Source organism: Oryx dammah, unplaced genomic scaffold (genome assembly GCF_014754425.2).
Source record: "Oryx dammah isolate SB20612 unplaced genomic scaffold, SCBI_Odam_1.1 HiC_scaffold_25, whole genome shotgun sequence".
Classification (NCBI taxonomy): Eukaryota; Metazoa; Chordata; class Mammalia; order Artiodactyla; family Bovidae; genus Oryx; species Oryx dammah.
The window spans coordinates 59,480,109-59,504,078 of NW_024070209.1; the positions used below are offsets into that span (position 1 = coordinate 59,480,109).

General features: G+C 40.7%; 1 long non-coding RNA gene across 1 annotated transcript; it reads left to right on the top strand.

Annotated features, from left to right (window-relative positions):
- Positions 1–19,435: 19,435 nt before the first annotated feature.
- Positions 19,436–23,671, top strand: LOC120851319. The gene is made up of 2 exons (XR_005718283.1): positions 19,436–19,507; positions 23,598–23,671. It is a non-coding gene; the product is annotated as an uncharacterized LOC120851319 (long non-coding RNA).
- Positions 23,672–23,970: the final 299 nt, after the last annotated feature.

Consider the following 23,970-nt stretch of genomic DNA (forward strand, 5'->3'; position numbering starts at 1 on the left):
TAATTTCTAAAGGACAAAGTTTCACTGGGACTACATAGTGACAAAGTATGTCTCACAATTACATATTTCCTTAGGCAAAAATTCACAGAAGTCAAGTGATGGCTTCTATAATTGTTCAAGTAAAATGCTAAGCACTTGAAGCCTTCCCGACTCCCCTTTAAACTCCTTACAAGTGTGAAAGCAAAGTTCTTCAGTGTCTGAGAACACAGGCAAACAACTATATGTGCTAAGTCATCTGACTTCATTTGAATCACAAGAGTTTACACCAGCCAGTGAATAACTTTCCCTGACTACAATCTGCTGGCAGACACAAAGAAATCCAGAAGGCAGACTTTCAATCATTCTTGATAATGTTGTTGATATATGTTCATTGGATAGATCTTTCAGGCTTCCCTAGTGGCTCAGAGGGTAAAGGGTCTGCCTGCAATGCAGGAGACTTGGGTTTGATCCCTGGGTCAGGAATATCCCCTGGAAGAGGAAATGGCAACCCACTCCAGTATTCCTGCCTGGAAAATCCCATGGACAGAGAAGCCTGGTGACTACAGTCCATGGGATCACAAAGAGTCGGACACAACTGAGAGACTTCAGACAGATTCTCTACTATTTTTCAGATAGCTGGTGGGAACTCTGGAAGCACCAAGACCCTTTTCGTGCCTTCATTTAACTAACTATTGTCATCTGCACTTCATTTGCAAACATTAGGTCAGGCATCTCCTATAGTTAACAGGCATCCTGTGAACTGTAATTAATTAGAAGGTAGTTTGAAACTAGTGATACTTTGATGGTGATTCTAGCCATTGGCATTTTCTTTAACAATAAACTCGACGCCCCCGAATTTTAGTACTCTCCTGTCCTTGCCCGCGATTTTTCTTTGGCCAGTCACTTGGTAACTCGGTTGCATTCTTCACCTTTCAACAATCCACCTACTCCCCTTCCTATCACTTTCACTTGAGGGGCTTGGGACTAGTGAGCCAGGAGGAAGAAAAGCACAAATAGATCTTCAGGATACACCCTCCCCGACAGGGTCTCACTGCAGAGAAGCTCCTGAAAGAAGACTCAGCCTCAAGGCCTTCCGCCACGGCGGGATCCCCGGGCCTGGCCATAGCCCTAAGGAGAAATCACCCTGGCCTCGCTTCGGCCCAGTCTCTGCCAGGACTCCTGGATGCTAAGACCCAAGGCAGCGCAGAGAAGGAGGAGGGAGAGCAGGAGAGGAAAGCGAAACTCCTTCTTCGAGGCTGACCCAGCCTAGTGGAACCTCAGAGGCTTGGGGTCCCAGGAGGCGTGGCCTTAGGGATGGAAGGAGGACGGGGCTTCATGGGGCGGAGACTCATGGAAGCGAGCGAGAGAGGAGGGGCGGGGCAGCAGAGACTCCTCCAAGTGGGCTGTCGGGCTGCACTAGTGCGTCTGCGGTAGGAAAGGAGGGCACACTCTCTGCCCCCGCACCCTTCCCCCCTACTCCGCGCCTAGTGGAGAAGGCGAACTCTTAACAGGGTCGCCAGCCGCGATCTCGCGGCTCGTCCCATCTTCTCTTACAGCCTACGTGGCCAGCGCAGGTCGTCAGCCCGAGAGCAGGCGATCCGAGCAGTTTCTGTTTTCATTTTCCGTTTCCCGCTCTGGTCGCAGTCTTGGAGTGGAGGAAGTGGCGGGGAGGCGGGGGCGGCTGGGGGGCGGGGAAGGAGGGCAGCTCCAGCGTCACCGCCCCCCACCCCAGGCGGGGAGTTAGGTGGTCTGCAGGGCTACACCATTCAGAACATTATGATGCCCCGAGAGTCCCACCATAGACGCAATCTAGGATAAAATGCTGATGTACTGGGGTCACGGACGTATTTCCGGCCCACAACTATCTGAAACTATTCTATTGATTACGGGATCAACTGCTTTTTCTTCTATTTTTAAAGTAGAAAACCGGACCCTTAAAAACACCAGGTGTGGCGCCCTAGCTACTCTACGAGCAACTAAACACAGAGCATCTCAGGGGAAACAAAAGAAGATTCTCCCTTCCTCCCAGTTGTTAATATGTGACATAGCTCCACTCTCAACTCCTCCTTGCAAACGATTCGTGTTTTCGAAGAACTGTTTTCCTAGTTTTGCAATAACTTAACTGAATTCCTCCACTGATTATGTCATCTACTCCAGTGCTAGACCAAAGAGTTGAAAGACAAAAAGAAAGTAAGCTTCTTAAAGAAAGGAAAAGCTGTGATACTTGCCTAATCCAAACATACTTAAGCTTCCATAGCTGCAAAATATGTTTGGTCCAGCACCAAATTCTGTGCTGGACGCTGGGGAAAGTCATATATAACACAGATACTCAAATAGGGAAGATAACTGAATAGAAAAACAACTATAATTCACTGTCATACAATTAATAAAAGCATATACTAGATCCAAAAGTAGCATCATTGAAGAAGTGATTCTATGGGACATATGGGGATGAGGCCATAAAAAGGTTTCACCCAGGAATTATAACCATCTGAGCATAAGTAGGAATGTTTAAAACAAACAAAAAAGCTTATGATAGATATTAATAAATTACTACAAAACGCTGATTGAGTGGTGCAGAATTCTCTTAATTTTAAAATGTCGACAAAGAAATTAGCTGGAAAATGGGGTGAAGGGGGAAAACTCCTTTTACTCAAATCTTAAATGTTACAGAAATAACAGCCCTCCATAATTCCCATTCCAGGAAAGATCAGTGTTGTTGTACGTTGTATACTCCTCCAGGTTGTATATTAACAACCGACGCTGTATTCTACAGAAATAGACTCTCCAGAACCTGGAGGTGGTATAGGAAAGTGGTTAGTTTGCTGGCTTTGGCAGGCTGGTGTCACCTGGGCTGGAATGCAGCATCTGTCAGTTCAGTTCTGTCACCTTGGGAAGTTGTTTCTTTCCCCCCCAGTTTCCCCTTTTGCAAAACAGGACTACAATTATATCAATTATCAGTTGAGATTTTAAATGTCAGGGGATTCTTTGTGCATGCAACCCATAAAGTTGCTTGTTTTATTTTTTTCAAATTAATTTATTTTTTATTGGAGTATAGTTACTTTACAATGTTGTGTTAGTTTCTTCTGTACAGTAAAGTGAATTAGCTATATATTTACATATATCCCCTCTTTTTTTGGATTTCCTTCCCATTTAGGTCAACACAAAGCACTGAGCACAGCTCCCTGTCCTATACAGTAGGTTCTCATTAGTTGTCTATTTTATGCATAGTATCAATAGTGTATACATGTCAATCCCAATCTCCCAATTCATCCCACCTCATCCTTTTCCCCCTTGGTATTCATATGTTTGTTCTCTACAAATTTCTAGTGTTTTAAATGATATTTACTTGAGTTGTAAAATTTAAATCTAGTCATTATTAAGTATTTAAACACAAATTTCAAATTCATTTACAAATCTGACAATTTCATGTGAAAATAAAACACTTTCACTGTTCTTTGATTAATGCCCAGTGAGCCTATTAATTTGCTGTATTAAACTTCCCATTTAAATGCATTTATCAATGGGATAGAATTTTCTTAGGCATTACATATTAACATCACAAAAGCATGCAAATCTAACAAATCAAATTCTCTTGCACATTTACACAGTTTATAAATCTCATAAGTTCCCTTTGCATGTCAAATTCACATATTGCTGTACCTTATTGCCTCAGGTACTTCACACTCTTAACAAGGCAGATTTACACTCTGTAAATCATCTCAACCCATTCTCAGCCCAGTCCTGAGCACTTACAGAGTATCTCTGTGAGTCTTCCTGAGCACTGAGGGGGACAATGGTTAGGTTGCTGTGCTAATAACTGGCTGTGTGATCTTGGTTAAACCACATAACTCTTTGTGCCTCTGTTTTATCATCTGAAAGGGGAGTAGCAATAATACCAAATTCATAGGGTTGTTATGAGCTTTACCTGAGTTAGTGCATGCAAAGCACTTAATACAGTCCTGCTAAGTAATAAGCACTCAACAAATGTGTTATTGTAAATCTAGTAAGTCATATTCTCTCAGGCATCTAGGCAGCATAAAAATCAAACCTATATATTAAATCAGATTCACAAGAGTAAAAATATTCACCGTATCCTTAGTTGGTCAAATCCTAAGTATTTCAATGAAAAATCACTTTAAAATGTCAGTTTTTAATACAACTTGCAAGATTCTTTAAAACATCTCAAATATCTTAAAAACAAAGAACACATACACAAACAGCACAGTGAGTTTAAAAATCTATTAACATACCTTGTAAATATATCATTTGAAGTATATTATTAGTTCAGTTCAGTTCAGTTCAGTCCCTCAGTTGTGTCCGACTGTCTGGGACCCCATGGACTGCAGCACGCTAGGCTTCCCTGTCCACCACCAACTCCCGGAGCTTGCTAAAACTCATCTCCATTGAATCAGTGATGCCATCCAACCATCTCATCCTCTGTTGTCCCCTTCTCCTTCTGCTTTCAATCTTTCCCAGCATCAGGATCTTTTCCAATGAGTCAGTTCTTCACATCAGGTAGCCAAAGTATAGGAGTTTCAGCTTCAACATCAGTCCTTCCAGTGAATATTTAAGACTGATTTCCTTTAGGATGGACTGGTTGGATCTCCATGCTGTCCAAGGGACTCTCAAGAGTCTTCTCCAACACCACAGTTCAAAAGCATCTGTTCTTTGGTGCTCAGCTTTCTTTATGGTCCAGCTCTCACATCCATACACAACTACTGGAAAAACCATAGCTTTGACTAGACAGAGTAAAGTCTCTGCTTTTTAATATGCTGTCTATATAGGTCATAGCTTTTCTTACAAGGAGCAAGCATCTTTTAATTTCATGGCTGGAATTTCATGGCTTTAATTTCACCATCTGCAGTGATTTTGGAGCCCCAAAAGATAAGTCTGTCACTGTTTCCCCGTTTATTTGCCATGAAGTGATGGGAGCTGATGCCATGATCTTAGTTTTATGAATGTTGAGTTTTAAGCCAGCTTTTTCACTCTTCCCTTTCATCAGGAGGCTCTTTAGTTCTTTGTTTTCTGCCATAAAGGTGGTGTCATCTGCATATATGAGGTTATTGATATTTCTCCCAGCAATCTTGATTCCAGCTTGTGCTTCATCCAGCCTGGCATTTTGCATGATGTACTCTGCATATAAGTTAAATAAGCAGGGTGACAATATACAGCCTTGATGAACTCCTTTCCCAATTTGGAACCAGTCTGTTGTTCCATGTTCAGTTCTAACTATTGCTTCTTGACCTGCATACAGATTTCTCAGGAGGCAGGTCAGGTGGTCTGGTATTCCCATCTCTTTAAGAATTTTCCACAATTTGTTGTGATCCACACAGTCAAAGGCTTTGGCATAGTCAATAAAGCAGATGTTTTTCTGGAACTCTTTTGCTTTTTTGATGATCCAGCGGGTGTTGGCAATTTGATCTCTGGTTCCTCTGCCTTTTCTAAATCCAGCTTGAACATCTGGAAATTCATGGTTCACATGCTACTGAAGCCTGGCTTGGAGAATTTAGAGCATTACTTTACTAGTGTGTGAGACGAGTGCAATTGTGCAGTAGTTTGGCATTGCCTTTCTTTGGGATTGGAATGAAAACTGACCTTTTCCAGTCCTGTGGCCACTGCTGAGTTTTCCAAATTTGCTGGCATATTGAGTGCAACACTTTCACAGCATCATCTTCCAGGATTTGAAATAGCTCCACTGGAATTCCATCACTTCCACTAGCTTTGTTCGTAGTGATACTTCCTAAGGCCCACTTGACTTCACATTCCAGGATGTCTGGCTCTAGTTGAGGGATCACACCAACATGATTATCTGGGTCGTGAAGATCTTTTTTGTACAGTTTTTCTGTGTATTCTTGCCTCTTCTTCTTAATGTCTTCTGCTTCTGTTGGGTCCATACCATTTCTGTCCTTTACTGTGCCCATCTTTGCATGAAATGTTCCCCTGGTATCTCTAATTTTCTTGAAGAGATCTCTAGTCTTTCCCATTCTATTGTTTACCTCTATTTCTTTGCATTGATCATTGAGGAAGGCTTTTTTATCTCTCCTTGCTATTCTTTGGAACTCTGAATTCAAATGTGTATATCTTTCCTTTTCTTCTTTGCCTTTAGCTTCATCATGTGTATATTATGTGGGACTGCAGTTATTATCCAATGACATTTTTATGGGAGGGAACAGATGTAGTTTGGGACTGGTAATATGATGTCAGGTATTCAGTCAAAGACAAGATTGGGGTTATGAATTCAAAATTCACTTTTGCCTAGTTTTTAGAGTACCTGTGTGTGGTAAATTGCTTCATTGGTGTTTGACTCTTTGAGACCCTATGGATTGCAGCCCACCAGGCTCCTCTGTCCATGGGATTCTCCAGGAAAGAATACTGGGGTGGGTTGCCATTTCCTGCTCCAGGGCATCTTCCTGACCAGGGATTCAACTCGCATCTCCTGCAGCTCTTCCATTGCAAGTGGATTCTTTACCGCTGAGCCAATGGGGAATCAGTTTTTACAGTAACTACCTTCAAGTTTTCCCTGCTTGACTTGAGAGGATGGTATTCTGCACCTCACCACAGGAGAATTCAGCTAATTTCTTTGCTTATTAAAGTTAAATTCTTCCCTTTTTAATATTTGCTTTGTTAGCTAATAAACAGATTATAATTCTACATCATAGCTTTAAATGAAATTATGTAAATCACAACATCTGGTATATAGTTAGTGCTCAATTGATGTTAACTATTACTATTATTATGTGGTTACTTTTTCAGATTTTTTTTCTTTTAAATATTTCACATTCTTTAAATACTTGATTAAAATGCAAAAAGACAATTGTCCTTCAAACAAAACTCAAACTTACACTGCCTTCTGGTAAGACACTGTTAGCTTCCTATTGCTGTTATAACAAATTACCATAAATTTAGTGATTTAACACAAATTTGTTTTCTTACAGTTCTGGAGAGAAATCTAAAATGGTCTCTCTGGACTAGGATCAAAGTGTCAGCAGTGGGCTGCTTTCCTTTCTGAAGACTCTAAGGCAGAATCTGTTTCCTGGCCTTTTCCAGCCTCTACAGGCTGCATGCGTTCCTTGGCTCATGCTTGTTCCTCAAACAATTGAATCACTTTGACCTCTGCTCTTGTTGTCATATCTCCTTCTCTGACTCTCCTGCCTCCCTCTTTTACTTTTAAGGAGCTTTGTAATTATGTTGGGTCCACCTGGATGAGCCAGGCTAATCTCACTGTCTCAGGATCATTAATTTAATCATATCTGCAAAGTCCCTTTTGCCATGTAAGGTAACATACTCACAGGTTTCAGGAATTATGATGTGGACATCTTTGGGCAGTGGTTACTCTGCCTGCCCCAGTAACTTCCTGAAGTTACTAATGATAAGACCAAAGTTGGCATTATGTGTCAGCAAAGGGAGGGAGAAAGGATTCTTATTTCACTGTCCTTTAAATGGACCTTGGCCAAATGTTGATGGCATATCAAAGACAAACCCTTTGACTATTTGTTTCCTTAGAATTGGGCAAATTTTTTAATCTAATAGATTCTGAATACCTTCCAGGATTTCAGTCTTAGCAATATTTTATATACAGTTGACCTTTGAACAATAGGAATTGAATTGTGCAGGTCCACCTATTTATTTTCAATAAATACTACTACAATTCTACACAGTCTGAGGTTGGTAGCATCTGAAGATGCAGAACTACAGATTCCAAGGGCAGACTGTAAAGTTATACTCAGATTTTCAACTGTGAGGAGAGTCGATCAATGCCCCTAACTTCCGCGTTGCTCAAAAATCAACTGCATATGTGTATGTGCGTATATATATACACACACATATCTGTATATTTACATATATAGGACCATCTCATCTATCCACAACATGGCAACATGTTCCTAAGCTAAAGCTTAGGAAATGCATATGTACACACATACACATACACATAGTCACACACAAGCTGTCCTGAGTAGCCAAAATAGCTGACAAAAAATTATTAAGACTATTGTGCTTCACTAATAGGAAAATCTTAGACTCATTCTCAGATCCTATCACTTGATGTATAGTTCTAATAAACTTGGCTATCTTGTTTTCAAACCTTGGCCAACTTCAAGTAGAAAATTAGAAGAGCAAGAAGGAAAGCTCTAGGCAGGTAAATTGACAGATAACAAGACCTGAAGACCAATATCTCAGTCAACAATGTGCCTTGTTTATATTATACAGTCAAATGAAAGAAAATATTAATAAATCTGTGCATTCAAGAAAGGAAAGTGAGAAATATGAGGTGTTTTCAGGAGAATCTATTAATTCTCAAACCTTTGGATAATCACTAACTTTCTGGGCTTTCACTTCTTCATATAAAAAAATGCAGACTGTTTGATGTCTAGGTTCCTGTCTACTCTAGAATTCTATGATTTCAAATGACAATAATGTCTTGTCACAGAGGAGAAAATCAGAAGTGCTATGTATTATGGTATATATATATTTTTCTAGTGTATTTACAATATGAACCTGATATGTTACCACACTTAAATACCTCAGTTGTCTGGGATGATTAAGAGTGAGGCAGGCAGGGCAATGAACTTCAGTAGCGTCACAACCAGAACAATAAGTAATATTTATGATGCTTTAATCTAACTAGCAATTAACAGTTACTATGTGCCAGGCATTGTGCTTGCTCCTAAGTCTTCATGAGAAATTAATTTATTTTCATGTTTCCACGAAACAGGTGGAGAGCAATTTGGTAGTAACCAAATTAAAACTTTAGGGAATTTCCTGGCAGTCCAGTGGTTAGGACGTTTACTGCCAAACTCACACGGTGCAGCCAAAACACAAAGCAAAACAAAACAAAACAAAAATCTTCAAAAATATGTAAATGTTTTGATCCAGAAATTCTTCCCAGATACTGTTCAATAGAAATTTTCATGCAAGTGCTCAGCAAATCTGTTAAAGGATGCTTACTTACTCATTGTTTGTAATAGTAAAACAAAGGAAATGACCTAAATGTCCATTAATAGAATGAGACAGAACTATATATACCAACATGAAAACATGCCACAGACACAATACAAAATGACAAATAAATTTATGACAGTATGTTTTTCTGTTGTTGATATAGGGATATAAGAATATGCATTAAAAAAGAATATGCATAAAAATACCTGGAGGATACACAACAAACAATGGAGGTTTTTTCTTTCAACATTTTTTATAATATTCACTTAAAAATAATAAACACATTACATAAGAAAAACAATACAGATAAAACAAATGTAATAATACAAAATAAGAGGTGAGACAAAAAATAAAATGTTTTAGAAATATTTTCATGAGGTATTATTGAAACTTCATTTAAAACAACATGTTTTCCAAGAATTTGAAATAGGTAAGTTGTTTCACCTGCAGTTCTCTAACCCAGTAGCTAGAAGCTGTGAACTTTGACTCAGTTTACCCCTTTCTTCATCCTGGTTGGTTCCAACTTTAAGTAAAGCTTTTCACCTGAACTTGCTCTTTAAGAGCCCTGGATTCAGAACAGGGGAGAATAGTGAGCCTGTGCATGTGAATTTGTTTACGGGGAGTCTCTCAGAGGAAATCATGTGGATGTCTGTTTACTTTTCCTTGGAACCTAGAAGGTCACCTCTAAAAATAATCTCGCGCAGGGTCAGAGCTTCCGTGACACAGAGGTACATGCCTCACATGCTCTCTGTATTTAGTGCCCCATGCCAGGCCTATCCAGTTCCCCAAAGGACTCAGACCAGAGAGGAGGGGAAAGCAGATGCCAGCTAAACTGTCCAGCTAATAATGGATAAGCTCTTTAAAAAAACATGGCCCATGCTTATTCTCTTGGCTGACATTCTAACTAATGACATAGAACTTTTAAATGTTTATTGGCTGTTTGCATTTATTCTTTTGTGAACTTCCAAAGGAAATATTAAGAGAATTTCTGAACCAGAGCACATGATTCTGGTTACAGGGCTTTGCAATAAACACATCTGAGATGGTTAACCAGCCTTTACTTCTTCCAGGATTGCAAAGACTTGGACATGACTTAGCCACTGAACAACAACAACAACCTCTTCCAGAAGGGCTCTGAAGCTCATGTTAAATTGGTGGGCCTGAGAAACTATGCCTTACTTGGGAATATGTTCCATTTGCCTCTGACCTCCACTTCACTCCTAACTGATTGAATATTCCCTTAACTCATGTTGGGCAGAGATCACCTTGTAGAAGACTTTGAAAGCCAGACTATGCATTCTGAAGAAGGGAGCAAGATGATGAGAGCTCTGCTTTAAGATTAATCAGCACTAGTGTAAAACAGACTTGCAAGAGAAAAGTGAGAAGAAAGAGAGATTGGTTAGAGGTCTATTGTTTAAGTCAGAAATAATGAAAGTCTGAACTAAAGTCATGTGCAGGAGAGAAAAGGATAAAAAGATGGTAACTGAAGAAGCAGAATCTATGGAATTTTATGGCTGATTGGATCTGGGGTGCAAAGGAATTCCACATGTTCTAGAAGACTCCAAGGCTTGTGTTAGGAAACTGGTGGTGCCATTATGGAGATGTCCCACACGGGGCTCTGAACTCATCTTCTCACACCAACAACTGTTTTGTCATCAATCTTCAATTGTTCACTTTCTACTCAAGAGTCTCCCATATTTTAAAAACAAAATAAAGCAAACAGAAACAGACCTTTCCCCTTGAGAGGGAGAGGGAAAAGTAGGCTATTGACATCCTCAACCTTAAATGTAAGGAGCCAAGACAAGCTATCTATGATTAAAGGAATGGAAAATAGAACATAAGTATGTTGTGAAGGTGGCCAGCAGAGAAATAGAATGGTTATACAACCACTTTGGATGAGAGAGGTATAAATTTTTATTTAGCATATCAGGAAATTAATAGATAATGTCTACTTCCTTGGTGGCTCAGACAGTAAAGTGTCTGCCTACCATGCGGGAGACCTGGGTTCAATCCCTGGGACAGGAAGATCTCCTGGAGAAGGGAAATGGCAACCCACTCCAGTATTCTTGCCTGGAACATCCCATGGAGGGAGGAACCTGGTAGGCTACAGTCCATGGGGTCGCAAAGTATCAGACATGACTGAGCGACTTCACTTCTTCACTTCAAGGTAAATCAAGAAATAGTCATATTATGAGGTTAATTAGCAATATGGAGGTTACCACAACACAGAAGTAGTTCAAAGTAGTTGCCTCTGGGCTGGGGAGGGTAACTCAGAGGATTGTTGCTTTTTTGAACCAACTGCATGTAATTCTTTGATGTGGTTTTCTTTCTTTTCTTAAAATTTTTTGACCACACCATAGGGCATGTGGGATCTTAGGTCCCTGACCAGGGATTGAACCTGCACCCCCTGTATTGGAGAGAGAAGTCTTAACCACTGGACTGGTGGGGATGTCCTTGATATGGTTTTTGAAGATTTTTTCCTTTTTTTCTTCAATATGACAAAGATAGAGGTCTTTTAAAAATCCTCCATAAATTAATATTTTGTTATAGTTACCATTAGCTCTTTTCAGCCTTAAAATATATTCCTTAATATGAAGTAATAAAAAACATTTATTGAATCATTGTTATGTGCCATCATTCTTAGCACTGCTTTATTTTCATCATCTCATTTAATCTTCACAGGCAACTTATTGTAACTAGACATCTTGAAAAAGTTGTCTGTGTTCACTATCCACATTTGTTTACCATCCAATCTCTCTTCAACCTACTCCAGACTGATTTTTGCCATTCAAACTCAGCTGAGACTGCTCTCAGTAAGTTCAGTTCAGTTGATCAGTCATGTCTGACTCTTCGCGACCCCATGAACTGCAGCACACCAGGCTTCCCTGTCCATCACCAACTCCCAGAGCTTGCTCAGACTCATGCCCATAGAGTCGGTGATGCCATCCAACCATCTCATCCTCTGTCGTCCCCTTCTCCTCCTGCCTTCAGTCCTTCCCAGCATCAAGGTCTTTTCTAATGAGTCAGTTCTTCACATCAGGTGGCCAAAGTATTGGAGTTTCAGCTTCAGCATCAGTCCTTCCAATGAATATTCAGGACTGATTTCCTTTAGAATTGACTGGTTTGATCTTTTTGCAGTCCAAGGGACTCTCAAGAGTTTTCTCCAACACCACAGTTCAAAAGCATCAATTCTTCGACTCTCAGCTTTCTTTATGGTCCAGCACTCACATCCATACATGACTACTGGAAAAACCATAGCTTTGACTAGGTGGATCTTTGTCGGTAAAGTAATGTCTCTGCTTTTTAAATATGCTGTCCAGGTTGGTGATAGCTTTTCTTCCAAGGAGCAAGCGTCTTTTAATTTTATGGCTGCAGTCACCATCTGCAGCAATTTTGGAGCCCCCCCAAATAAAGTCTGACACTGTTTCCACTGTTTCCCCATCTATTTGCCATGAAGTGATGGGACTGGATGCCATGATCTTAGTTTTTTGAACGTTGAATATTCAGCCAGCTTTTTCACTCTCTTCTTTCACCCTCCTCAGGAGGCTCTTAGGTGCCTCTTCACTTTCTGCCATAAGGGTAGTATTATCTGCATATCTGAGATTATTGATATTTCTCCCAGCAATCTTGATTCCAGCTTGGGCTTCATCCAGCCTGGCATTTTGCATGATGTACTCTGCATATAAGATAAATAAGCAAGGTGACAATATACAGCCTGATGTACTCCTTTCCCAATTTGGAAACAGTCCGTTGTTCCATGTCCGGTTCTAACTGTTGCTTCTTGATCCGCATACAGATTTCTCAGGAGGCAGGTTAAGGTGGTCTGATATTCCCACCTCTTTGAGAATTCTCCACAGTGTGTTGTGATCCACAGTCACAGGCTCTCAGTAAAGACACCCATGGTTTCCCTAGTGCTGAAACCAGTTACCCTTTCAGTGTCTTAAATGCCACTTCTTTCCTCCTTTGCTTCCACAAGATCACACTGTTTTGGTTTTCTTCCTGCTTCTCTGGTTTCTTGTCAGCCTCCTTTAAGGTACCTTAGAAAAGTACCTTAAAGAATGCCTCAGCGTTCTGTCTTCAGTCTGCTTTTCCTCTCACTTCATATTCCTTTGGAGTATTCATGGGCTCATATTGCTTAAGTTACCACTGATGACACTCAAACCTCCATTTCTATTCCAACAGTTCTTTCTCCTGAACTACAACCACTGTCTGCCTGACATCCTGTTTTGTGTGTCCCGCTAGGATCTCAACTCAACATGTCCTAGGTGAAATACATCAACATTCTCCCATCTTGCCCCTCATTCTGTGTTTCTCAATGACTCTACCACTATCCACACAGTTGCCCACTTCCAAATGTGAACATCATCCTTAATTCCATAGCTGCCCTCCACATCTAACAACATCTAAGCATCTGTTAAATTCTATGCAGTCTCCATTTTGGATTTCTATTTATCCTCATCTAGGGGGCCACTACCTTAATTTGCTCCATGACATTTTTTATTTGGACTATGGCAATGGCCTGCTAATTGGTCTCTCTGTCCTCCTGCTTTGGGCCCTTCCTGAGTGCATTCTTGATTTTGCAGCCAGAGGGGTTCTTTTTCGTATGCAAATCTGAACCAGACTCTTCTCCGCTAAAAATGTTCAATGCACCCTCAACCTGGATTCTTGCTGGCTGTTCACCTCTGTCTCAGGCTTTCCCTCTGGCTCCTGCCACACTGAACAGCTTGCAGCCTCCCAACTCTTTCTCTTGTTTTCAGGCATTTGCAGCCACTGCTCCCTCTGCCTGAGATCACCCCTCTTACCCCCTTCTCTTCTTTGTAGTTCCCATTAATACTTCTTGATTCAGCATACCTCCTTGATTCAGTTTCCTCCTTGGTAGAGGTGTTTTCTGGCCACCAAGGCTGTGTTGGGTGCTCGTTCTGTGCGTTTGCACAGGGCCCTATCATAGCACTTACCACACCACCATATCTACCTGTATCTTCCCTGTTTCTCTCACTAAAATTGCAAACCTGTAGGGAGTAGAAAGTAGATTATTTTTCCTGGCTGACAGCATCCACCCACTGAATGAATTATGGGAGATGGTACAATGCATTAGAAAAAACCTGGAGTCTGGATTCAGACAGACCTAGATTTTGGTTTCTTCCTCTTGTATTTTTCAGTTATAAGATGCAGATCACAGTTCTTTCCTCACAGAGCTGTTGCGGAGATGAAATGAGGTACCTAGCACAAGATGTGGCACGTTGGAGCCTGGAGTCAAGTGTGTGCTCCCTTACCCAACTCAGAGCAACCTGAGAACCTGGTTTGAGGGGAACAGGATGAATTCAGGGTAGGTCATGCAGAAGAAGAAGCCAGTGGGGAGCAATGAGCTGGGCCTGAAGCTGGAGTGGGAGCTGGAGGTACAGGTTTAGGAGTCATCAGCGCTCACTCCTGAGGCCTAGGAGTTAATGAGACTGTACACTGGGGAAGGCTTGGGCCTAAGTTTGCCTTCCCAAAAGAAGGAAGAAGAAATGTTCTGAGGAATGTTAGAGGAGAACCGGAATAATGAGAGAGAAGCAACAGTGTGACACACTGCAGAGAGGTTGAGGAGACTGTGTCCGTGGGCTTGAACTTAATGAAGTCATTGATGTCCTTGGAAAGACTGTCAGTGTCTGTCTTGTGTGGTTAATCATTTGTTCTAGTTCAGCAGAATGAGGAGGGCCATGTGGGACTTGGAGTTCCATAGCAAAAGCCATCGAACTGATAAGCAGGGAAGGAAGAGCTGAAGACAACAATAGCAGCAAAAACTGTTCGTAAAGGCTGAGTTGGGGCACAAGCCAATGCCCAGATGCCAGGGCTCTTCCCCACCTCTCTTACTCAATAGTCCTTTAAAATATCATCAGTTCATTAATATGAAAACTAAGGCTTAAAGAAGTTGATTAACTTTTTAGAAGTAACTGATGAACTGACTTCACAGCCCTTGCTCTTAATTGGCCTGCTGGGGGTGGGGCAGCTTGGGGGAGGGGACTTGGAGAAATCAGTCTGGGAGTCAATGGAGAGGTGTGGCAAGGCTTCTGGGTAGTTAGGGGATGTTTTATATATGTGACATGGCTTCCCTGGTGGCTCAGAGGTTAAAGCGTCTGCCTCCAATGCGGGAGACCCAGGTTTGATCCCTGGGTCGGGAAGATTCCCTGGAGAAGGAAATGGCAACCCACTCCAGTATTCTTGCCTGGAGAATCCCAGGGACGGAGGAGCCTGGCAGGCTACAGTCCATGGGGTCGCAAAGAGTCGGACACGACTGAGCAACTTCACTACACTTCACTTCACTTCACTTGTATATATAATATACTTCCCTGACACTGCTGGCCAAGTCGTGAGGGAAGTTTGCATGCATGCATGCATGCTAAGTCGCTTACTGTACACTGAAGGCTACATCTAGAGCTGCACAGCCCCACAACATTTCTGCACTCATAGAATGTTCTCCATCTGTGTTGTTGAATACAGTAGCCATTAACCACAAGTGGCTACTGAGCACTTGAAATGAGGCTACTGTGACCAAGGAATGGAACTTTTAATTGTATTTAGTTTATTAGCTAATTTTAATTAGTTTATTTTTAAACATTTTTATTTATTTTCTATTTTTTTAGCCACACCACGTGGCATGCAGGATCTTAGTTCCCTGACCGGGGTGGAACTGGCATCCCCAGCAGTGGAAGTGCAGCTCCTTACCCACTGGAGCACCATGGTAGGCCCTAATTTTAATTAAATTTAAATTTTAAAACAACTGATGCAGTTATTGAAAATTTTTAAGTATACTTTGAAAAACAGTATTTGTTGCTGTTCAGTCACTAAGTCGTATCTGACTCTTTGCAACCGCATGAACTGTAGCATGCCAGTCTCCTCTCTCCTCAGTATCTCCTGGAGTTTGCTCAAATTCATGTCCATTGAGTTGATGCTATCTAACCACCTCATCCTCTGCTGCCTTCTTCTCCTTTTGCCTTCAATCTTTCCCAACATCAGGGTCTTTTTCACTGGGTTGGCTCTTCACATCAGGTGGCTAAATTACTGGAGCTTCAGCTTCAGCTTCAGTCCTTCCAAAGAATATTCAGGGTTGACTTTCTTTAGGATTGACTGGTTTGATCTCCCTGCAGTCCAAGGGACTCTCAAGAGTCTTCTCCAGCACCACGGTTCAAAAGCATCAATTCTTTGGATAAAACTACTTTTTCAATTAAAAATTTTGTTAGCATTCAAACTGATATTTGTTGTACATGTTATATACACTAGATTTCTAAGACATATGAAAGAAATGAATGTGAAATAGCTCATTAATACTTTTTAACTGGCTACACGTTGAAATGATAATATTTTCAATTGTGCTGTGCTTAGTTGCTCAGTTGGGTCCGACTCTTTTCGACCCTTTGGACTGTAGCCCACCAGGCTCCTCTGTCCATGGGATTTTTCAAGCAACAATACTGGAGTGGATTGCCATTTCCCTCCTCCAGAGGATTTTCCTGACCCAGGGATCAAACCTGCATCTCTTATATTTCCTGCAGTGGCAGGCGGATTCTTTACTTGCTGAGCCATCAGGGAAGCCCCAATATTTTTGATGTGTTTATTTAAATAAATATATTATTAAAATTAACTTCACCTGGTTGTAGAAAAAAATTTAATGTGGCTACTAGAAAAATGTTAACTGAACTATGGTATGTATTATATTTCCATTGGATAGCTTTGCTGTGAAGGTAGGGTCCTGGTACTAACAGAAGTTTCAGTCAAATTGTGGGGTTGGAAGGCCTTTCCCCACCTTTTACTACTCTAGTTGTCTCCATTCATTCTTTCTCTCCATCCTTCTTATTTCTCACACCCTTGAGGTAGGGAAGGCATAAGGTACCTAATCATACCTCTACAGGGTATTTAGGAAAAGGAGTACGTCAAGGCTGTATATTGTCACCCTGCTTATTTAACTTATATGCAGAGTACATCATGAGAAACGCTGGGCTGGAGGAAGCACAAGCTGGAATCAAGATTGCCAAGAGAAATATCAATAGCCTCAGATATGCAGATGACACCACCCTTATGGCAGAAAGTGAAGAGGAACTCAAAAGCCTCTTGATGAAAGTGAAAGTGGAGAGTGAAAAAGCTGGCTTAAAGCTCAACATTCAGAAAACGAAGATCATGGCATCCGGTCCCATCACTTCATGGGAACTAGATGGGGAAACAGTGGAAACAGTGTCAGACTTTATTTTTTGGGGCTCCAAAATCACTGTAGATGGTGACTGCAGCCATGAAATTAAAAGGCACTTACTCCTTGGAAGAAAAGTTATGACCAACCTAGATAGTATATTCAAAAGCAGAGACATTACTTTGCCAACTAAGGTCTGTCTAGTCAAGGCTATGGTTTTTCCTGTGGTCATGTATGGATGTGAGAGTTGGACTGTGAAGAAGGCTGAGCACCAAAGAATTGATGCTTTTGAAGTGTGGTGTTGGAGAAGACTCTTGAGAGTCCCTTGGACAGCAAGGAGATCCAACCAGTCCATTCTGAAGGAGATCAGCCCTGGGATTTCTTTGGAAGGAATGATGCTAAAGCTGAAACTCCAGTACTTTGGCCACCTCATGCGAAGAGTTGACTCATTGGAAAAGACTCTGATGCTGGGAGGGATTGGAAGGGGATGAGAGAGGATGAGATGGCTGGATGGCATCACTGACTCGATGGACATGAGTCTGAGTGAACTCTGGGAGTTGGTGATGGACAGGGAGGCCTGGCGTGCTGCGATTCATGGGGTTGCAAAGAGTCGGACACGACTGAGCGACTGAACTGAACTGAACAGGGTATTTAATTTTAAAAGACAGCAAAGGTCATGTAGCTGCTTCACATAAAGAAGTGGCTCACTGTAACTGGATTTAAGCCCTCTGAGACGGGGTATTTGGCCTTCTAAAAGTTTCTGTTGATAGATGTTGGTGGCATCCTTCTTGGATTTCCAAGACTGTCCCGATTTACAGGTTCTGACCACGTAAGTATTCACACTTGTCAAACTTTGAATCCCAGTTTAAAATTCCAAAATGTGTATCTATGGGAAATTATATGTTTTGCTTATCTATAATACCACTTTATTATTAAAAATGGGCTTTTCAGAGGAGTTGAAGGATACATGTACTTGCAAATCTGTTTTGCTAAAGCCCCAAATCAGAGCTTGCATTTCTGGGTGACAGAATAAAACACCGACAATTGTACATCTCCAAAGTTGGCTCTTTGGAGACTTTATTAAAAGGACATGTAGTAGAATCTCTTGTTTATTTTTTATTTTAAAACAATGTAGCCTTGGGGGAAACAATAGAGAGAGGGCATTTGGGTACACTCACATTGTTGCTGAGAGGACTAAATGAATTCATATATGTAAGGTTCTTGGACCAGTGTCTGAAATATAATAAACCCTCAACTCATTCAATGTTAACTATTAATATAAAATAGGCACAGGATACTTCTAGCACACACATATTGTTAGAACACATAAGGTTGGAACAGTCAGACTCCAGGGAGCTAGGTACAGCTGGACCTCAAGAACTTTGAATGCTGCAGGCACTCTGTCTCTTGTCTGTGCCTCTGTGTGTGCTGATTTCATTCTTGCTCACTGCAGATGAGCTTCCTCACGTGGCCAAAAACCAACAACTCTCAAAACTATCTCTTACAATTTCTTCCACTGGAGAGAGCTTCTTCTGAGTTATAGTTGAAAAAAAAAAAAAAATCCAAGGGAAGGGCTATAGGTGACTTTAGCTTAGCTCAGGTCCCCATCCTGAGACCAGCCTACTTTGGTGGTGGGAGCGAGGACATACAAGAGCCTGGTTGCTCTCATGGAAAACCAATGGTTGGAGTTTGGGTAGAGAAATTCCCCAACATAAAGGAGACTGTTGAGCACACCCCTGCCAGACTCAGACGTGTGCTGGGGACTCCCAGAGAAAAGCCTAGCCCCAGCTCAAAAACTGCAGCAAATTGAGCCTGTCATTGAACTGCTTCCATTGCAGCTCATCACTAAGTCCTTTCTTGAAGGGACATTCAAGCAACCTAGCTATCCATGGTTGCAAGGTTTACCCTTTGTGCCGTGGATTTACTTCTCCACACAACAGGTTCAGGGAGTAGCTCCTCCACGCTCCTCCATCCTGTAGGGCTGAACTTTTGTTAACCATACCCTTCTCTGGCTGAGATTACTGCCCTTGTGCTGACCTTGGATCACCCGGTCGGGGTTAGGTATGAACACTGCCTATGCACTTGCTGATTGCTCTGGAGACTATCCCAGAAGGGAACAGCCTGGGGGGAAAATAAGGAAATCTGGACTATGTCAGTGTGGTGTCTTGGGAAAGATAGATCAAAGAAAGTTTTGTAGTATGCAATCAGAAATAAAAGCTGGACTCAGAGTGGACTCTGCACCTCAGCCCCGTAGAGGCTGTAGGACCCCTGACCCATTGCACCAAATTTCGTCTTCTGTTTCCTTCTTGTTGCTCACTCCTGGACCTTTAGGGCAACAGTTGGTGCCCAACGTGAGGTTGGAACGAAAGTGAAAATACAGCGACGCAGAACCTGGGACGGTTGAGAGGCCTCTGAAAATTCTCGCTGGTAAGTCTTCAGGCATTTAATCAGGGTTAAAATGGGAAATGTTGAGAGTGCAGAACACTATCGCTCATATATTTGTTTATTAAGACAGCTCTTGAAAGCAGGAGGAGCTTCTATTAGTGAAAGGTGATTTTTAGAATCATCACAAGCAGTGGATAAATATTGCTGCTGGTTCCCGTCAATAGGGACCTTAGATTTAAAAGTCTGGAAAAAGGTTGGAGCCAAGTTAAAGAAAGAACATACAAAAGGAACTCTGCTCCCTGTTTATGTTTGGAGTACATGGGCATTAATTAAGACAGTACTGGAAACTTTGCAGACTTCTGATTCTTTTGATGAAAGTGATGACAACTCTTTTGAAAAACCTCAAAATCAATATAGTGAGGCCAGTCACCAAATTATGTTCAATCAAGGTTATAAACTAAGATTGGGACTGGGCAAAAAATCAACAAGGAAGAATTTATCCTTTGAATGCTCAAGATTTCAAACCTCCCCACCCCTTTTTTAATTGGTGGCTCAGATGGTAAAGCATCTGCCTGCAATGCAGGAGAGCTGGGTTCGATCCCTGGGTCGGGAAGATCCCCTGGAGAAGGAAATAGCAACCCACTCCAGCATTCTTGCCTGGAAAATTCCATGGTCGAAGGAGCCTTATAGTTACAGTCCATGGGGGTCACAAAGAATCGGACATGACTAAGCTACTTTACTTTCACTTTCTTTCATTTTTCCTTTTCACTAGTGGTCACTGGTCCTATTAATCTTCCTCCATCCACACCTATACCTATTAATTGGAAAACTGATCAACCTGTGTGGATAGAGCTGCTGCTGCTAAGTTACTTCAGTCGTGTCCGACTCTGTGCGACCCCATAGATGGCAGCCTACCAGGCTCCCCCATCCCTGGGATTCTCTAGGCAAGAGCACGGGAGTGGGTTGCCATTTCCTTCTCCAATGCATGAAAGTGAAAAGTGAAAGTGAAGTCGCTCAGTCTTGTCCGACCCTCAGCGACCCCATGGACTGCAACCTTCCAGGCTCCTCTGTCCATGGGATTTTCCAGGCAAGAGTACTGGAAAATTGCCTTCTCTGGTGGATAGAGCAGTGGCTTCTAAAACAAGAAAAATTGGACGCTTTACATAAATTAATTAATGAACAGCTTGCTGCTAAGTCGCTTCAGTCGGGTCCGACTCTGTGTGACCCCATAGACAGCAGCCCACCAGGCTCCCCCATCCCTGGGATTCTCTAGGCAAGAAGACTGGAGTGGGTTGCCATTTCCTTCTCCAGTGCATGAAAATGAAAACTGAAAGTGAAATCGCTCAGTTGTGTCTGACTCTTCTCGACCCCATGGACTGCAGCCTACCAGGCTCCTCTGTCTATGGGATTTTCCAGGCAAGAGTACTGGAGTGGGGTGCCATTGCCTTCTCCAAATGGCATTTGTTTGTTACTGATCCCAAAGATTGTTTTTTTACTATTCCTTTATAACCTGATGATCAACCTATATTTGCCTTTTCAATTCCTTCTGTTAATTTAAAGGAGTCACATGAAATATTTATTTTTATTTTTTTTTCCACATGAAATATTTAAATAGACTGTGTTACCTCAAGGTATGCTTAACAGTCCCACTATGTCAAAATTTTCTAGCCAAGGCTTTACACCCAGTGTGATAGCAATTCCCTCATGCATATATCATTAATGATATACTGTGACTACAAAAAAAGAGAAATGACATTTTTGACACTGAATGGCCATGATATTCTTTAGACTCTGGAGAAAACTGGTTAAAATAAAATCTTTTTTAAAATTGCAAAACCAGTTCTTCTTACACGTGCAGTTAGGAAAAAGTTGACTTGTTAAAATACTTTTTTGGAGCTCCAATTCTGCCTGGGAAACAAAAACAGGCCTGGGAAAAAAACCTGAAGTTAACTCTTATCCTGTCTTTGAGATAAACAGCCCACTCTATCTGGGACTCTAGCCATAAACAAATTGGTAGAACTCAAACCAAAAAAAAAAAAAGATGGGGCAAAAGATATTTTAAATTTCAAGCGGAAAACTATGTCTGTCTGTCTGTCTAAATTTATCTGTGTCTCAGTGTGTGTCTTTCTTTTTGGACAATATCAAGTTAATTTATAAATGAGCTCTATTTAAATTCAGGTTCACATGAGCTGAAAAATATTCAATATTAAAGTTTGTTTGCTAATCTAATTAAGACAGGTCTTATGTCATCAACATTGTGTAATACTTTTATTGTCCCTAGCTTTAAGGTAAACTAAATTTGTCAACAGAAAAGTAACTCTTTATTTATATATAAATATATATAAATGAGATGAAAACTTTTAGATAAACTCTATTAAAAATAATTATATTTTAGAAATGTCTATCTAAAATAATCTCTGAGGATTGAGGCAACTTAAATTTCTAGAGTTGTACTAAACTAAATGATAGAAGTTTATTGAATAGCTAGGTCATTTCCAAATAAAGTAAGATTTTAAAACATTAATTACTGAACACTAACTTCCTCTTACAGAAAATTTTTCTTACAGAAAAACTAAAGAGATTTTGGACTACTAATAAATATGTTTGGTGCCTCCTGAGGTGTTATCTATTTTAAAAAAAAAAAAGCAAAAAAGCAAATGTTTAAAAAAAATTAAAACTGGTATTTATGTTCACCAATCTATAAAATGCTAATATACAAGACAGTTCACAGTTGCTAAAGAAAAGTAAGATGTGTATTTTTAATAAAAAGTTATAAGGAATGGAATTACATTCTATTGAGGAAAAAGGAAGTACATCTAAACTTACAAGTGGCTGTTCTCTGAATGGGCAAATAGAGTGATGAATACAAAAGTATAAAAAAGGTTTGTGGCAAGTGGAAGAGAGTTTTATGCATGATACAAGTTTCTTAAGACATTAAACTGCCTTTGAAATCTTTTATTGTTACTTTGACTAAGTTAATAACTATTGTTTCTCAATGAATATAAGCTGGTACCAATCTGAAATTTGATTTTTTCTTCCTGTTAAAAAAAAAAAAGTCTTCTTGGAATATGACTTGTGACAATAGACTATATAAATTCCCGTCTAAGTGATTCCTAAATTGATGCTTTTGAACTGTGGTGTTGGAGAAGACTCTTGAGAGTCCCTTCAACTGCAAGGAGATCCAACCAGTCCATCCTAGAGGAGATCAGTCCTGGGTGTTCATTGGAGGGACTGATGTTGAAGCTGAAACTCCAAAACTTTGGCCACCTGATGCAAACAGCTGACTCATTTGAAAAGACCCTGATGCTGGGAAAGATTGAGGCCAGGAGGAGAAGGGGACGACAGAGGATGAGATGATTGGATGGCATCACTGACTCAATGGACATTGGTTTGGGTGGACTCCGGGAGTTGGTGATGGACAGGGAGGCCTGGCGTGCTGCGGTTCATGCGGTCACAAAGAGCCGGATACGACCGAGTGACTGAACTGAACTGAACTTGCTTTTAAAATCTTTTGTTACTTTGATAAAATGAATGCTATTTCCAATGATCTATGGAGACTATGACACACATAGACAAAACTCATCTGCTTCTGCAAAATTGCTCATCAGGAAATTTAAAATGGATAAATAATGGCTATAAACCAAACAGTCAGGGCTATGGAAAGTCCAAGATGGCTGCTTGGCTTTTGCCTGCTCTCTGACAAACTTCAGTTTTATTTGATAAGATAAAGTCTTTCCTGGCTGTAGGGTTAATATCTCACAATGAAAAAAATGGTTAAAATACATTTTCCGCTATCTCCAGTGATTGGGACACCCACTTTGCTGGACAGGTCATAGAGACATTGACAAAAAACTTCACAAACTTCTTGGAGACCATCGTTTTTACTGACATCCTCGGTCATCAGGCAAGGACCTCAAAACAAAGAGATTGGTTACATGAAATTGAACAGACTGCTAAATATGACTACAATTTTCACGACTTTTTGTCTGACATATTACTGACTTCTAATCTTTGTTTTCAGATATAAAATAGCTCTTCTCTTCAAGTCACTGATGGTTTACAACAAATTAGTGATTTACATCTGTGGATAAAATTAAAACATTTTTCTTTTCTCTCTGCCTCACCCCTCCAGAAATTGGAAACATCTGGGTTCTGAACAGCCTTATCAAGGTAAAAAAAAAAAAAAAGACTGTCTCCAGACATATATAAAAATCTCAAGAGAATACTGGGGAGTTCTAAAAGAAATATCCAACTAACTGATGTCAGGGCTATGACATCTAATGTTTCACAGAATGTTAAGTTCTAGTTTTGTTAATTAAGATCTGTATTTACTAAGACTCACTTCTTAGATAATTCCTTATGGTTATGTTACATTGCTAAAAGCCTTCATTAAGTTAAAATAAAAAGGACATTCATTAAGTTAAATTAAAAAGGTCCTTCATTAAAAAAGACACTCTCAGTTTGTTTCTAAAACTTATCTCAGTAATCAGTCTTTAAATAAAGAT